This window comes from Mycteria americana, chromosome 7 (assembly GCF_035582795.1).
Source record: "Mycteria americana isolate JAX WOST 10 ecotype Jacksonville Zoo and Gardens chromosome 7, USCA_MyAme_1.0, whole genome shotgun sequence".
In the NCBI taxonomy this organism is placed as follows: domain Eukaryota; kingdom Metazoa; phylum Chordata; class Aves; order Ciconiiformes; family Ciconiidae; genus Mycteria; species Mycteria americana.
The window spans coordinates 28,628,351-28,645,287 of record NC_134371.1 but is presented as its reverse complement, the minus strand read 5'-3'; the positions used below and the strand labels follow the sequence as shown (position 1 = coordinate 28,645,287).

Here is a 16,937-nt window from a genome sequence, read left to right as displayed (position 1 = left end):
TACACCATCTCAGGGTTTACCAGAATTCATCAATATGGTCTCTAAAACTCCTTCTAAACAATTTGTAGCCTCCAAATTATTAAGAGCCAGAAATTTCCATATTTTCACCACCCCTTTTCCTAACAAGTAGGAAGCAATTATGCTAAAATAGAATGTCCCAAAACTTACTCTGGTGGAGCACATCTTCAGAGAATGTCTGACAGAATCCCGCCTTTCCTTATGGAAACTGGGTAACATCCCAAAATAAACCAGGACTGGATATAACAACAATGTGGATCTGGATTTAGCAAACAAGGATTTTGTGCTACTTGATATCACATGAACCAGCACCACTGAAACTAACTTGTGTGGAGGGAGGAGAAGGGCAGGATGCAAAAGCCGTCCTGGAGGCTAATACAGCCACACCTACAGACAATACTTACCTAAAAATGTACTTATATGAGGGGACAGGTAGGTGTTTGCATGTATTAAGACAGCAGTTTATTTTTTTTATGCATCTTTGACATGGAGCAAGGAATGGACAGCCAGGGCAGTACAGCCAGTTCTTCTCTTCTCCAGTTCCGTTATACCAAAAGACACCGCTGGGGAGTCATTGGACTCCTACATCTGCTTCTCAGGACATCTTTGTCTCTTAGTTGTACCATTGTGTATTATTAGATACTATCACTCCACCAAACAGTTGCAATGACAGGAATGTATTGGTATGTTCTGAATTCAACAGCGGCCACAATAAACTGAGCTTTGATTTTGGACTTTGGTTTTTGAATTGAGCTTTATAAAGCTGGCCAGAGAAAATTAAAATTAATGCAAATTTCTTGTTACCTACTTTCAAGATCAAAGAAAGTGCAGGTTAACTTTTGCTGAAGAAATATCAATTCTTTAAGAGCTAAAAGTCACAAAACAAAAATCATCAGATTTCTACCCAGACAATGGAACCGCTACAGATTGAGTGCTACTATACACAAGGAGAAGCAGGAGTGGAGGTATAGTGAGACGTATCTCTTCAAAGGGATCACTTCGTGTCACAACTTCAAACCCCAGTTTCATCAGGTTACTTAGTTCAGAGGACCTGCTCTGACTCCCTGCCTTCCCTTCCCCTTCAGAGCCCAACATTCTGCCCTACAGCCAACCTCACCATCACGGTATGAAAACAACAGCTTCCAGATTTCCCTGGCATTTTCAAAACAGAAACAAAGATGGTAATTTATGCTCTTACCCTAAAGCAAAAAGGGATTAATTCAGGAACTAGAAGGGGGAGCACAGTACCACATGCAAGAAGTGGAAGAAAAGGAGAAATATTGCTACAGAACGAGAAAAGTGAGAATAAAAATAGAAAGAAAAATAATTTTCAGAGGTTTGCAAGGGTTACTTGCAGTGACATTTAAAAAAAAAAAAAAAAAAAAACACCCAGCAGGGAAAATAAGTGGGAACAAAACCCCAGGAAGACTCCAGTACAGTAAAAGAGCTTGCACATACAACTTAAGATTTTCTTCTCCATGGTGACTTGGTTCGGATACCAACACTCAATTTCATTTATGTCTCAACAGCTCAGGTTAATATTTTCAAACACAAAGGTCTTGGATTTAAAATGCAAGATAACTACTTTAACTCATTATGAAAAAGAAAAACCAATCATTGGCCTAAAATTGATGGCTGTTACAAGATTATGTTGGTAGCCAAACAGCAGCATTAGAAAACAGGATGGTTGCAAGCAGCTACATACTTCAATAGCACACATTACATTTTGATGCATCAGTGGTGAGTAACTAAGTTGATCAATATGAGAAAGAGAAATTATGTTCCTCCTTCTCATTCAGACAAAACCACTGGTAAAAGCAGGGAACTTTGAAGTATCAGATGCCCAAACATGATTCTACGGATAAGTTTAGTTCAGCATTAATGTGAAAATAGGAAAAAAAAGTGTACAAAGTACAACAGGGTATAAGATATTAAAAAAAACAAAGTTCATAAGGGAGCACACAAGTTCTAGTGAAAACGTTACAGGTAGCAGGATTTCTGAAAGGATATATGAGTAACTAAGTAACTAGACCGTTAGGAGATATAGCAGGCAAAACTGGTGGTAATGGGTGCAAAAAGGAAAGCTAGAAGTGTTTAAAAAATACCTGTTCGCCATATTTGAAAAAGACAAGATAATTAAGTACTTTCAAGGCAATTAGTAACTAATAGGAATGTTATACAGCATCAGCTAGGCATAACGTTTCAAGTTGGCACATCAATATTAATTTGAGCCCAGTCCTAAAATAATCATTTAACAAGTTCTCCAATCCTGTGACCTTCAATTTTAATAAACTGGAAAACTACTAAAATTGCAGAAGACTGAGAATAACAATATTATGCCAATATTCAAAAATAGCATATGTTTGCTATTTATAGGCCTTGGTAACTTGACACTGATCTTAGGCTAAAATCCTAATACAACCTTTGAGTGCAAAGGATGGTTCTGCTGCATTGGACCAAAGGCCCATTCATCCCAGTGTCCCGTCTCTGACGGTGGCCAGTAACAGACACACAGTGAAGCAGGAAATCAAAGCAAATGTCTAACACTTCTTGTGGCATATTCCACTAACAAAAGCAGAAAATTAGAAAAGAGATGAAAGTGACTCAAAGTCTAATTTCATAAATATACATCAATAAGGCTGTTTATAAATCTACTCGGCACACGCTTGGAGGTACAACAGGGACTCCACTGTGAAAACTTTCTACCTGGATGAATAAATAGGTGAAGTAAAACAGCAAATGATTCTCTAACAGGAGAAAGCCTAGGTAAATATTTGCATAGATAAGATGGCTAGAGGGACATTTTATTGTCAAGTTCTAAAATCTGCGAAATCTTTGATCTACTGTTCCAACCCTGTAGGCATACATTCCTCTTCTCATGTCCTAATCTTCAGCAGTGGGGTGGGTGACAGGAAGGAAAGGGGAGGGGGGGGGGGAAATCATACTTAAACCATCAGTTCTTCAGGCTTTTAACCAGAATCTCCCCGCATCTGAGACTTTGAGAAGTCCTCCCTGCAAAGGCAGGTGAACGGGACTGCAATTTGACAGGATCAGAGCCAAGAGCTAGGAGCCAAGAAGTGTGACCAAAAGAAAAAGAGTCACTCAAAGAGAAAAAGCCCAAAAGCAGGACATGTGCAATGAGAACAGGTGAGCTGCAATTTGAGACAGAGACCCTAACTACAAGCCCTGTTTTGTAAGGGAGTTTGTTTACAGTGGGACAACCACAGTGATTTCAGACCCCATTCCTGCCTCACTGCTCTCATGGCAGCTGCTGAGCCACCAAAGCCCAGAGCCTACAGCTAGAAGATGAGCCCCCCACCAATTAAGGTGTTGCCTTTGGGGTAGTATGAAGCTAGGGTGTACATTTTGGTGACCAAGTTGCTGCTATGCAGGCAATAGGGCTATTCCCTGGAACAAGGCTCGGACCCTCTCAGATTAGAAACATCAGAGCTGCCTCTGCTCACAAAACAGCATCATTAGTGAGCCACAGCAAGATGTTTAGGTCTGCTTAAAAATGAAAGCAGAGAGCTGGAGATGGCTACAAACTCACAGACACGCAATACCCTGAGAGAAAGCTACCCATATCTTCAAGCGTCTACCCAAAAGCTATTCAAACTAACTCACGGACACTTGTACCACCACCGTACAGTCTTCAAATGAAAGTGCTACCAACTTCTGTTACCAAAGTGAGGCTTCTTGCAGCAAAACCATCTTCCATACAGTTGCCAGTTGTTTTTTTGACCGAGTGTGCTCTGCAAGATATGATGGGTAGGAGTACATAAGACTATATGAGGACTTCCTTTAACCTTGTATTGCCTTTAGCAACACTCCAGGAACTTAAAAAAAAGACACTAGAGGCACTAAAAGACAATGACAAGACAAAATGCATTATATGTCTTCCCTTGTTTAAGCCTGAGGCTGGTATGGATTCTTTTTTAAGGAGTTTCTGGGTGGTTTTCCCAGCAAGCCTACTCTTTGCAGATGAGCCCTGCCTTTCAGGCTCCTAACCACGATAAAAGTCTGTGTAGTTTTAGGAGAAGGCATGCCACTACAACGTTAGGAACGTCCACTGATGACACTGGGGAAGTTCAAAAAACTACCCTTGCAGATTTTTATCTTCCTGAAGGAAGACAGCCCAGTTCCTCAGACATAAGGAGAAGCTCTGGAACTTTATCAGGAAAGAAAACACTGCTACGTAAAAGATATTAGAGCCCATTTCCTTGCTGCTAAAAAGACAGTTAACGCCACAAGTGAACAAAGGTCTTCCCAGATTTACAGTTGTCGTGGCCAGCTGGCAGGAAGCACAGAGGAGACACATGAAGCAGAACGTGCACATAGACACCATCCTTGTGGCTGGGGAAGCTGCTAGCTAAGGTCTTCCTCCTTGGGGGAACTCTCTGCCACCTGAAACTACATGGACTCAGGCCACATCCTTTCCCTTGGTCAGGGGCATGTGAGGGCACTTACGTTTATCTCCTTCCAAGCCGCCCATCTGTTTGTACAAAACCTGTAGGAATTTTGTTATCTTAAAACCTCCATCTCTAACGTGGTTGAAATCAGACAATGGGTTGTAAAATTATCAATGAGAGGATGAACAAACAGGAAGTCAGCCTAAATACAGATAGTCAGGAGTACGGTAATATACCTAAAGAGATGAAAATGTGTTTATTTGCTGGTTTTTTCCCTCTAGAAATCATTTGCAGAAACCCTTAGCAGAGGCCCTGTGAGAAAAGCAGATCTATTTGTTCAGGGAAACAGTCACAAAATAATTTTCCTCCCAGAGAACATGCCAAAATGAAGTCTTCCATAACAGTAATTAACTCTAACAGAATTGCCAGCAGTGAGAAATACTGCAAAAGAAGTAAAAATAGGTACGTATAATTAGCAGTTATAAGGGATGCTTTTAAAGCCAACTGAGCTACAGTCACCTTTCCTCTCCCAGGTTAGGAGCCTGCAAAAGAAATGAGAGACCTGACAATGAAATCTCAGTATTAGTGCCATGTGGAAAGAAAAGTCCTATAATTTATGTTACTTCCACAAAAAGGCATATTCCCACAAAAAGGCATGCATAAATGGAAAGGTATTGGGGGGAGGAATTAATGAAACTGGAGAAGTGATTAAAAAATGCGGTACAATTCCTCAAGGTCAGGTTTTGTTCAGAGGAAAAAAAATCACCTGCACAAATATAGAAACAACTGCTGAGCAGCTGTTCTGTAGATAAGGATTACGAATTGAGAGGATCACAGACTGAGCACAAATGATAAATATCAAGTTGTCACAAACAAGGCAGCTTCTATCCATTGACAGGAGCAGAAATTCCCAATCTACTCAGTTTTGATAAAGCCTTTGGTAAAGTCCATTTTTGGGTCAGGCTTGTCAAGAAAGAAAGAAAGAAACCACAACAGAACTACAAGAAAAGACAGACAGTTAATAAGGTGAGCTACGAGGGATGAGTGAGCTAACTCACTGAGGCTGCTCAATCTGAACAGAGTAAAAAGAGAAGGTAAGATTGAGATACGATATATTTCTATAAAATATAGAAACAGTTTCTGCAAAGACAGAGGAAACCTATCCTTCACATCTGTGGTGAGTAGAAGTAGTAATGGACTCAAACTGCTGCAAGAAAAATTTACTTAGGCCATTAGAAGAACTTTTCTAAATGGTAAACATAGTGAAGCACCAGCCTAAGGAAGTCATGTTATCTCCTGTATTAGGAGGTAAAGGAAAGGAAAAAAAAAAATCATCTCACAAGAATTGTCCAGCAATAGTGATGATGCTTTGACGCAAAGGGTCAAGATGATCTTTTGGAACCTTTCAGGCCTCTTCTCCTATGAAGATATCAAAGTACCAAAAGCTTCACAGCAAGACCAGAAGCTAAAAAATTAATCTGATCTTTTGCAGTACAAGGTCTTGCCAAATTAAATCTTTCCATCCTTGCTACTGTTACACAACCTCTCTGAGGAATATTACTCTGATTTCTACCAAAAAAACTATAAAAACTGCCAAAAGCCCATTAAGAGAGAAGAATTCAAGCATTTATAAGTTCAAGACTGCCAGAATAAGGCACTATATTTAGTACTAACAGTTTTCTCTGTAGTACTGTGATGAAGTTCCTTCAAGAACAGTGGATCAGCCCTATATAAATATTCTCAAGACAAATAAAACCTGCTCAGCATCTTTCTCCCAGACTAGTGTCAGTCATGAAGCTATCAGTAGCTTTTGCTTCAGAGCTTACTGCTTTTTTTTCCTCTCCCAAGAGACTTCTTCTGTTCCCCCACTGCTAAATGCAGACCCTAGAAGAGTCCTCTTGATTTGTCCGAGGTATTGCAACACAGAATTACTCACTTCATGAAGAGTTACGACAACACTTTAAATAGTTACAATCATGATTAACAGATTTTTGGTCCAGAATATTCAAATTGAGAGCATTTAACTTGTCAGCAGTGGTGATTTTGATCCTTGTTTTCAAGCACAATGCTGGACAATGCAGTACAATGTAGAAGGCACCCCAAAGCAGGACGCTCTCAGGAGATGCTGTATGGCATACCAAATACTTGCTTTCTGAATCAAGCCATAGGGCTGTCCCTAAGGGACAACCAAAAATTAAACAGCCTTCACCAAAAGGGGACATAAAAGTTAGCCAGTGTCCTAATACTCCAACTCAATCAAACCATCAGCTTTGTATTGCACAAGATTTGCCCATTCAGGGAAAATAAGCACCACGTCAGTAAATTCAAGTCATGGCTAAGAGAGAAAGAATGAGTCATGTTCAAAACCATGTCAGCTGAAGCATTAACCCTGGGACCTTCCAGGACAACTTTTTCACAAGATTGTTTTATAACCTACAGTCCTCCATAAGCAGAGTAAAGAAAGGTGACTGCACTTCCCTTCAAGCAGAGAGATGTGAGCCTGCAAACTCCAAATTCCCCCTTATTAGTAAGGAAAGGTTTACAGAAAGTGCTTGTATACTTTTCACAAAAGATATAATGTACTGGAGGAAAAAAACATGACAGACTACATGATTAGAAGCTTGCCTGGTTCACTTGCTCTCCCATTACACGCCATCTACTAAATGTCATAGTCCCCCTTATGAGCCATACTTCCTATCCTTAAGCCGCTACTATGCATATAGCACTCCAATATAGACTGCCTTGTCTATTAACTCGAAAAAATAAGATAAACAAAAAGAAGCAATGTTGATGAAGCAACTGATGAATTGCTGTTGACGAAGGAAGGGCAGGGTAGTTCATGCAACTAATTGCTTTCATTGAGATGAAACTAGGTTCAAATCAAGGGAGAATTTAATTCTTCAGTAAAATACTTCACCTTATTATAACTCGTAACGAGAGACACCTAAATATGTGGATGCTCTGCCTCTACGGCATCCACCACTCCTCATAGAATGGATAAAAATTGACAGTTTTTATATGAATAAATTAATCCCAAAATGTAGCTTTATCTCACATCTTCCTGCAATCCCGCTCAGAGGTGGCTCAGGCACCTCCTAAAACTTATGTATCTATAGCTTTCTTTGCATAAAGTATCTTCTTATGACAAAGATCATACAAACGTAAAGAAAATGTATAGAACAAAACCATTTTCAGTCTCCTTGAGTGAAGCACTAAATGTTTTCTTGCATTATGCATATATACATTCACTAACTGAAGAAAACTTTAGATAATTTTACAGTTAAAGAGACAAGAATAACTGATTTTTCAGTTAGCATCTATAAAGAAAACAAGAAACAATTTTTTTTAAAAACATTCCTCTAAACTTAATTCCCAAAAGATTACAGAATTTTTATACAATTTGCTCCTTTTCAGTTCTTCACATAGATATATGCACATTTGGTAACATACAAGTTTTACCATTTAATTTTTAATCCATAAAATAGATATAGTTATACTAAAAACCTGCATATATGACACAGATTCAACAGATTATATATTCTTAAGAACAGCAATATCCAAAACACATTAAGTATCATGCTAGCATCGAAGGCGATATACATTACAAAAAAATATCACAAGCTCACACAGATGCATTAGAAGATTAGAGATATGAGACAGAAAGAAAGAAACCTCCTGCCATTTATGTCACATTTCAAAAGTGACAGCAGACCATAAATACTCACTTCGAGGACAGGGGGGAAGAATAGTACACTTGAAGACCAAAAGCCATCTTAAAGCTCCTACCCTGTGTCCTAAGTGGTCTTTCTATTGTGTCCAAAGGCGTTCTTACACAGCTGGCTGCCACTCAGCAAATGAAATTGTAACTGGTCAACAGGATCAACATGTCTGAGACTGGACTCCTTGTCAGTCAGAGCTTTTTGCCAAATACGCAGAGACCTCTGCCTCACAGGAAGCTCCCTAAAGAAAAAAAGCCAAGTTTTCTTAGAATATGAACGCTTTCAGTAAGGGAAACTCAGAGACCAGGTCAGTCAGACTAGAAATAGGAACAACCCTCCCTGCCTGCTGTGCCTTGTTTCCAGGCTTCCATTTAGCCCTCAATATCCAAATTGCAGCAAACTGCACAGTGCTGTCTGGTCCCTAGGGAAGTTTCTCATTACCTCTGAGGACTGTCTGCTTCTCAATGTTATCTTAGTCTCCCTGCATGAGCTGCAGGCTTCTGGCTGCCTACTGCATTTCTCACTCCTTCCTCCTCCCCTGCCCTGCTCAGCCTCCCAAACCTTCTCTCTCTGAGCTGAACTCGGCTGTTCCCAGACAGCAGTCACCTCCTCCATGATGCAGGCTCTGTCTTCTCAAGGACAGGCAGCACAACTGTGAACAGAAGTACAAAACAAACAAATGCTGTCTACTGCAGAAGTGCCAAGTTACTTTTTAATGAATCCCCCTTCACTATAACAAAATGGGCTGTGAGCTTGCTAAAGCAAGTCCCTGATCATGCCTGATATTTGCCAAAGGGCAGCATTGGAGGCAGGGCACCAGAGATGCACAAGCTCTGCACTACCTATGGCAATAGACATCAGACACAGAATCAGCAACAAGTGAGCCAGCTAATCCATGTACCTATGCAGAACAGTTACCTCCAACAGTAAAGTTTGACACTACTTTAGACATTATTTTAGAAATTATTAACAGCTGCTTGCAAAAAACAAATAGCTAAAAACATAGTTCTTACATTATTGAACCTATAACCTGCTCAGATTTCAAAATGAACCACGACACTCTGCATTTTCTGGAACTTTGCTAGTGTCTCTACTCCAGCTACAACAGCCTGGATTCCTGTGAGGACATCTGCATTCTCCAGCCAATCACCACAGTAAGTACAATGAAAAAGTACTTATAACAATAGAAAAATAATATATCAAAGTTATCCCCTCACAAAATCAATAAACCTGAACTGATAGATTCAAATACTTTCAGAGTTCAAGTTATATTTGAAAAATCTAACCATTGTAAGATTAACTTCAACTCAGTCTGTGCCAACACCCCTTTGGTACTTGTCCCTTCCTGTTCACTCACATCCGAACTGGATCCCATTAGGTGTCTGCAACTGAGCTACTGCAAGTGAGCAAGTTCAGCAGTGAAATGGCTATGGACAGAATCTAAAACGAGAAGGTAAACTTACCTCATTCTTACCATTAAAAGGAACACATACCTAAAATTTAAGGACAACTGCAGGAGTGAGTGCATTATTGTTTCACGTCTTCTCAAGTTTCTGAGTAGTTACTACGGTTTAAACATCAACAACTGCTGATACCTGATCATTCTTCCAGACGCACTGAAAGCCCATGTCCTCTTGGCTTACTGCACATGTGCCGCCTCTTCAAGTCAGATAAATCAAGCTGTTCTCTGAAGTTGCACCATGGGTAATGTTTAGGACAGTCCAGCACTGAATTATTCTCTCTAGAAAGAAGAACAAGAAAACTCAGAATCCTATTGAACAAAAATGTATTTAAATAAATGCTCCCATGATCCATCCAAAACATCCCATTAGCACATCCTGATGTAACGTGGCACATTTAAATGCAGCAGAAAACATCAAAAATTCAGTATGTGTTTTCAAAAAGAAGCTGGGAGTAGAAAAATACTTCAATGCATTTAATACATCCTTTCTTAGCACAGGCATACACTCTATAATCCTTTTACGGTACATGTTAAATCTAAATTAAGCAAGCAGCTCCAGTAAAAGCTCACAGCTTTCCATATTACAAAATTACATCATTCAGGATTAGATTAGATTTTAAAATAACATTCTTCAAGATAATCTATTAATGACTTTTTACATGTAATTTTATACCTAAACTCCAAGTCATTTGTTTTCCTAATTTTAAGCAAATTTTAGGAGATGCATAAGTTATTACAGTCCTCCTACACATATACAACTCACAATACCATTATTCCTCTTGCTGTCAGAAACATGCAAGCAAAGAGACAACAAATACTGAGACCTCCAATCCTGAGCCTACTGCCTCTTCTTCTCACCCCACAAAAATGTAACAGGCTGCAAGACTTAGCCCAGTTCTTCATAAAATTAAAAATAATCAATCCCTTGAAATTACAGAACTGACTGATAGTAGCCTTTAATGCAAAGACTAAACTAACTGGTCTTAAAAAGAGATCAGCTCTACCTGCAAACGTTGTTTTCCTTATATCCTTAATCATCACAGACACAACAAGGCTACTACAACATTGAAGAAGGGATTCAGTAATACCAGCACAACTGTCTTGCCAGAATTAAGATACTTTAGACAACAAAGGTAGCTGGCCTTGCAAAAACATAGGCACCATCTGCTTCATGTTATGCACCACATGCGATTCAGCTGGTCTCAAGACCAATCCCAAAGTTTGGGAAGTTCAGCGTATTCCTCATTTTTTGCAGAAGTAGGAGTAAGCATAATGTATTCCCCTCCCATGTCAAAACTTCATACTTTAATCCAAGATTAACTTTCAGGATTATTTAAAAAATTATGTAGGAAACACAATAATGAGATCTGTAACAACAGCTCTTAGTGAGAAAGAAGGTGCCACCAGCACTCTTGTATAGGAGATGGCAATGATGATCAGCAGGAGCCGTTTGTTTTCTGTGGATCCCCCACACACAGCAATTCACCCCACACTGTTCACAACCTTTTCTGCTAGCTGGACATTAATATTCTTGCACATTTAGTTACTGGCAGTCACATATTCTGAAATAGTCACTTTCGATGGTAACATCAGAAAAACAATCTGAAAAGGACAGTTGTGAATTGGTCATTAACTTAAGAGAATAACAGTTACACTGCGTTACAGGAAACGAACATGAAAATCTTTTATTTGAAAAAAACAGTTCACAATTATAGAAGCTGAATAATTTCTGTTGAATATGCCTTAAAAACTACTGACCAAGGAGTAGCAAAAACAAGTCCTACAAAACAAATTCCCAGCGCTGATAGTTCAACTCAGCACACATTTGCTGGTCTTTCACCAAAAACTCTGAGTCTTGTCACCACTGTCATTTCATTTTAGTACTGTTATTAGTTCTCTCCTTATCTTCTCTAGTTTGCCACAAAAACAGGAAAGGTAATTCCATATTCCCAATAAGAGAAAGCTTGTGAAGTCAAGGTTAGGCTACATTCAGAGGCTATATCTGGTCAATACAAAGGAGGATGATGATATAGCAATATTCTTGCACAAGAAAGTACCAATTTTCAACCACTGTTGCCCTGCACCAGCCCTGTATTAACTATTTATTTACAGAATAATTTCCAGGTCAATCACCTTCCTGGAGGCAATACGTCGATATTGGCAATGACAGACACACAACTGTAGTAAATTTGTTCATCCGTTTACACCCCTCCACCATTAGCAGCAGAAGGTAATTCTACCAGTGCACCAAAGCCTCTTGCTGTGCTTTCACACTGCGTTATTTAAGCAACTGGCAATGCTCCTCATGGAGGACTTCGCCCATCTTACTCAGAAGTTTCCAGAGAAAAATAAAATCCCCAAATCAGGTAAGTCAGCAGAGCTCTGCTGTACACTACCTCAAGTTGAAACAACTGGTCATCAATACCAGCATTATTCTAGCAGGAGCTGGTGCCCAAGTAGTTTGACAAACGCACCCAGTCAGCAACTCACTGGCACCAGTACAGCAGCCACATGGACATGTCCTGAGAGCAACATGGGGATATAACACGAGCAAGAGTGAGACGTGGCATCCAAATTCCTTAAAGTGCAAACATTTGACCACTCCAAAGCAGATGAACATGTATATACCTTGTTACAGACCATGTCAAACACCTACCAAAAAGCCTTCTAGAAATTGGGAACATACCACATAGGTATATAGTTTAATTCCTAATTAGCACACTGCTGAGAACAATGTTTATTAAGCAGTTAATAACTCCTTCCAACAGAGGTAAGGAAAGATACTTTAAGATAAAAACCAGAGTAAATAGACATACATTTTAACAGGTTTATTCGACAAACTTTAGAGTTCATACTTTTTTATATATTAAAAATGTAAATATTTGTCTTTGTTTACAAGAAAATTACACGGTGGTTCTATTAAATCAATGGGAAAAAAGCCCAAAAAGCTAGTAATTACAATTTTTACCACTGTTTTAAGACAGGAATGGTGCATGTAAACACATCAAGGTTTATTTTCTTGCTTAAAAAAAGCAAACATTGTAAGTAGATACTACAGATGAAACAATAATACAGACTTGAGAGAATCAAAACCACACAAAAGCAGATGATTGTATTTTATTACATTATAGTTTTAAACACAATTCACATATATAGAAACAGCACATAAAATTGGTGAGTTGTTTGTAAAAACCAGAATCATACAATACCAGGTTGGAAGGGACCTCAAGGATCATCTGGTCCAACCTTTCTTGGCAAAAGCAGGGTCTACACAAGATGGCCTAGCACAGATGAAGTGTCCAGATGAAGTGTCCAACATTGAGGAATCCACCACTTCCCTTCGGGAGATTATTCCAATTGTTCTCATTGTGAAAAATTTTCCTCTTGTGTCCAATTGGAATCTCCCTGGGAATAACTTGTACCCATTACCCCTTATCTTTTCCATGTGACTCCTTGTAAAAAGGGAGTCTCCATCTTCTTTGTAGCCACCCTTTAAATACTGGAACATGGTGATAAGGTCTCCCCTAAGTCTTCTTTTCATGAGACACTAGATGCCCAAAGTTGGCAGAATGCCATTGGAATAAATCATTGAATTTCACATGAAAAAATACAGCCTTCTAGGGACAGATTTTAAAACATCATTTGATAACTGCTAGCAAAGGTAGGAATTGTCAGTAACCTAGATGAGAAGGGGCTTCTGGGGCCGAAGGACTTTTACCACCAGATGAGTTTAGCTCTTTCTGCACTTCCATTTATCGCCACCTTTTACAGTATTCTATTGGCTTTCAACACTTGCTTTTCCAGATTCAACCTGAAAGATTTTATGCATCTGTAAGCCAATATAGAAGACAGCATGGTGTATTGCAGATTTAAGCTCTTAAAAATGCATAAATGCACTTACCCACTTGGTAAAAACTGCTAATGCAAATAGAACAAATACAAAAATCAAACGTATGTAACACAGAAATCATACAAACTGGAAACAGGGTTACAAAACATACCTGCTGATTGGATTTTTTTCCTCTTTAACATAATCACTGTGGACCCAAGGAATTTTTCCAATCTAGTATTTCTCATCCTCATGAAATATCATCAGAATTCTGAGTATTTGGATTCAAACGCTAACCCCTGCAGTTGGATTTTGTTTGAAGAACTGAACAAACAAAACATTATTTGCTTTGAAATTCTTCTACTTGTGGTGAAAGCCGAGTTGTACTGAAATCAATAGGACTGTTAGCATTGTTTTCAACAGAGCTAGAATTTAATTTCCTGTGTCCAACTGAAGATCTGTTAAGGATGTTCCTAACCACCATAACATAGTTTTGCACTCTCACGATCTCACCTATAGTTCAAAATAAAATGTTTTGTGCAAAATAACTACTTACAGGGAAGGTTGCATAAACAGCATGAAACTAGCAGCTGGGGCCGATTTCTTCAGAGAGTAAACTTTGTCCCCAGCCTGGTTGCTCTGCCTGGATTAATGCTGTTCCTGTATGATACCCAGGCCTTGAAGCCTTAGGAAGTTCCTATCCCAACTCAGCAAGGTGGGAGGGTTTGTTATTTTAACTGTTGCCTGATAACAGCTTATCAGCAAGTTTTCAGAGGTTAAACTCAACACATTTGCATGGCAAAAGCGCAAAGAAGGCACAAGGAAAATGTTGAATTAGCGTTCCCTTTCCTGCTGCAGGTCCCTCCAGCAAGGGCCAGAACTATTTCATACACCACCACCTGCAGTGCAGTCCAGCAAAACAAGTTAAACCAAAACTCCTGTTCAAAGAAATCACAACTGAAAATGTCTCTGGAAGCCAGTGAGAAAGCAACAAAAGTGCTTTCTTTCAAAGGAGGAGCTTACTTTGCCTGCTACTTTCCCACTGTCTGCCACACAGGATGGAAAACCTAACCCAGAATCTTTAAGTCTAGTCCTTAAATACAAGGCAATTTTATTACTGTTGCCAGATTTATCACTGACACCATGGCTCCATGACAACTCACTGGAAAACAAAAACAAAACAAAATCTTCAATTTAGAGCCTACTATGACTTTTTATTTCTATCCCAAGCAAACTACTGAACTGTAAAGGGCTGATGCAACTTTAAACCCCAGAGTTACAGACTCATTACTAATTCATCCTGGCTGAAGATGCATACCAGCAGCTGCTGCGTCTCTCAATTAACAGCAAATATTGAACAGTATTGTCATTTAACAGTGTTTACTGCCTGCTGCCCTGTCCGCTGTCACATTTTCGAAGTGTTCTGGCACAACTTAAAGTATCAACATTAATAAACAGAGCTTAGTTTAACCCCTTACGTATCAGCAGAGTTAGGTGTTCAGCAATAGCTGAAGCCCAAAGATGCAAGGTGCCACCAAAACGGTACTTGTAATTCAGAGGCCCACAGGGTGCTTGGCTTCCGCAGAGGTCTGAGCACAAGTGTGAAAAATGATGGGAGTATCTCCAGCAGAGCAGCTCTCTTCATAAATGAATACCAAAAAGATTAAACGAAAGAGAAGAAAAAGGAGACTGCACATTCAGCCTCTGTTGCTCAAGATTTTAAAACAAAAAAAAACATACAAAAAAACCCCCCGCACAAATGAAAAGAATCAAGATACAGCCATTCTGCAGGGAGATCAGACCAATGCTGTAATTCCTGATGACCCCATCTCTACAGAGGGAAGTCAAAAGAGCCCACATTTGCACCTTGTATTCCTATCCTCTAGTGTGCCCACAGCCATGCTGCCTTCTGGGCAGACTGGTTTTAAAGCAAATGATTATACAAACAATGCAATCAGAGCAAGCAACTGGAAACGATACACTTCTCCCATGATACCTCTGCAGGTACATCAGTGGCCTACTTGCTCTGTGGTGTCAAGTTTGCTGGAAGCTGCTTATGTACAAACGACAGTACATATTTTACATTTCATTTACACAATGTGTTCCCAGCAAATCAGCAGGCAGTAGCATCTCAGAGGCTCTCCTATGAGCTTACTGCCAACTGGGCCAGTGCCAATGTGTAGATACCAGCGACCTAGAGAAGAGAGGGGATGCTGAGCCAGCCGAATTAGACTGCAAGCTGCACAATGGCAATTTAGATACTACATGAAAAGATCAAGCAGCTTCTGTATGGAATTCATTACAGTAAAAGCTAGAATAACACCATTCAAGCTGATACTGAAATTGGAAGAATTCACTTATTTCTGTGGTATTGGACCTTTGTACTAGGCCTTCTGCAGAGGCAACTGGGTTATAAGCATGGGAGCTCCAAGGAACGATGCTCTGAGGGGCACGTCAAATATGCAAGGGAATGGCTTTGCAAACTGGGGAGGTAAAAGTAGTCTCAGGACCTGGCCAGGACTTCCTGAGTCTCTGCGAGCATACTCTTCTTGGTTTAGCTCATTTGGCTGCAAGTCCCCTCATTTTCTCAGGACCCTCTATCTGTATCATGTGCAACTCTAATACCCAGTCTGGTTGTTAGGAGGACTAATTCCCTCTAGGTTCCTCCTCCACCTTTGTGCCCATAGTGTCTGAGGTCTTCAAATATATCAGGTGATATGACTAATACCTGCCATCTGTTCATTGTTACCTTCTCTCTCTCTCCTCTCCTGAAGGGGAGTCATCAATGAACTGCTTGTTCTACTTGATCTATTTTAGAAGCATGGGCTTTTAGCATCCATGCAGCACCGTTTTAAGCTAAAAAAGTTAAACCAAAGAAGTAGACCATGCTCTTGCAGGGAAGACTGACCATTTGCAACATCCCTTAGATCTTGTAAAAGTCTCTGACTGGGCTCAGAAACAAGCCTCTCTTCTGCAAAAGTTATCTTCGCTCCCAGCGTGCCCAAGAAACAGAACTACTGCCCAAGTTTCACTCCCGGCTTCAGGCCACAGAAGAGCCTGCAAGTAAGATCCAGGCTTTTGAAGGTACCTGACTGTTCTCCGCAGAAACCAAGCCACTTGACGCAGCTTACAGGATCAGTAGGTAATATACTGCAGCATTGTGTTACCTGGTTTAAGGAATAAGGAGCTCGTACTCAATTACACCACCTCGGTATAGACCACTGAAAACAGAAAAAGGTACAAGTAACTGAGGCCAGATCTCTGCCCATCAGACTGGGATGAAATCTTCCAACTCACAGGAAATATTAAGCATGACTTATACTGACAGCTGCTCCCCATTAAGCTATGGTTAAGGAAAAAACAAACTGGACACACAAAGGAAAGATGGGCTGGAAGGGAGAGAGGCCACTGGAGGATAATTTCACTGTATTTCTTGCAGAAGCTGTGTCAAAGCGCAAAGAAAAAAGTCATTGCACGGTAGGAGACTGAAAGACTTGGCA

General features: G+C 39.9%; 1 protein-coding gene across 6 annotated transcripts in view; it reads right to left on the bottom strand.

Moving 5' to 3' along the window:
* MAP3K13 (mitogen-activated protein kinase kinase kinase 13) overlaps positions 1-16,937 on the bottom strand; it is an 84,565-nt gene that overhangs the window by 42,436 nt on the left and 25,192 nt on the right. For 5 of the 6 annotated variants that reach the window (XM_075507603.1, XM_075507607.1, XM_075507609.1 and 2 more), the window contains exon 3: positions 9,742-9,887. The gene's annotated coding sequence lies outside the window, so the exon portion shown is untranslated. Of the gene's footprint in view, positions 1-3,642; positions 3,662-9,741; positions 9,888-16,937 lie in introns of those variants that run through there. The other variant, XM_075507605.1, reaches the window with a different exon arrangement.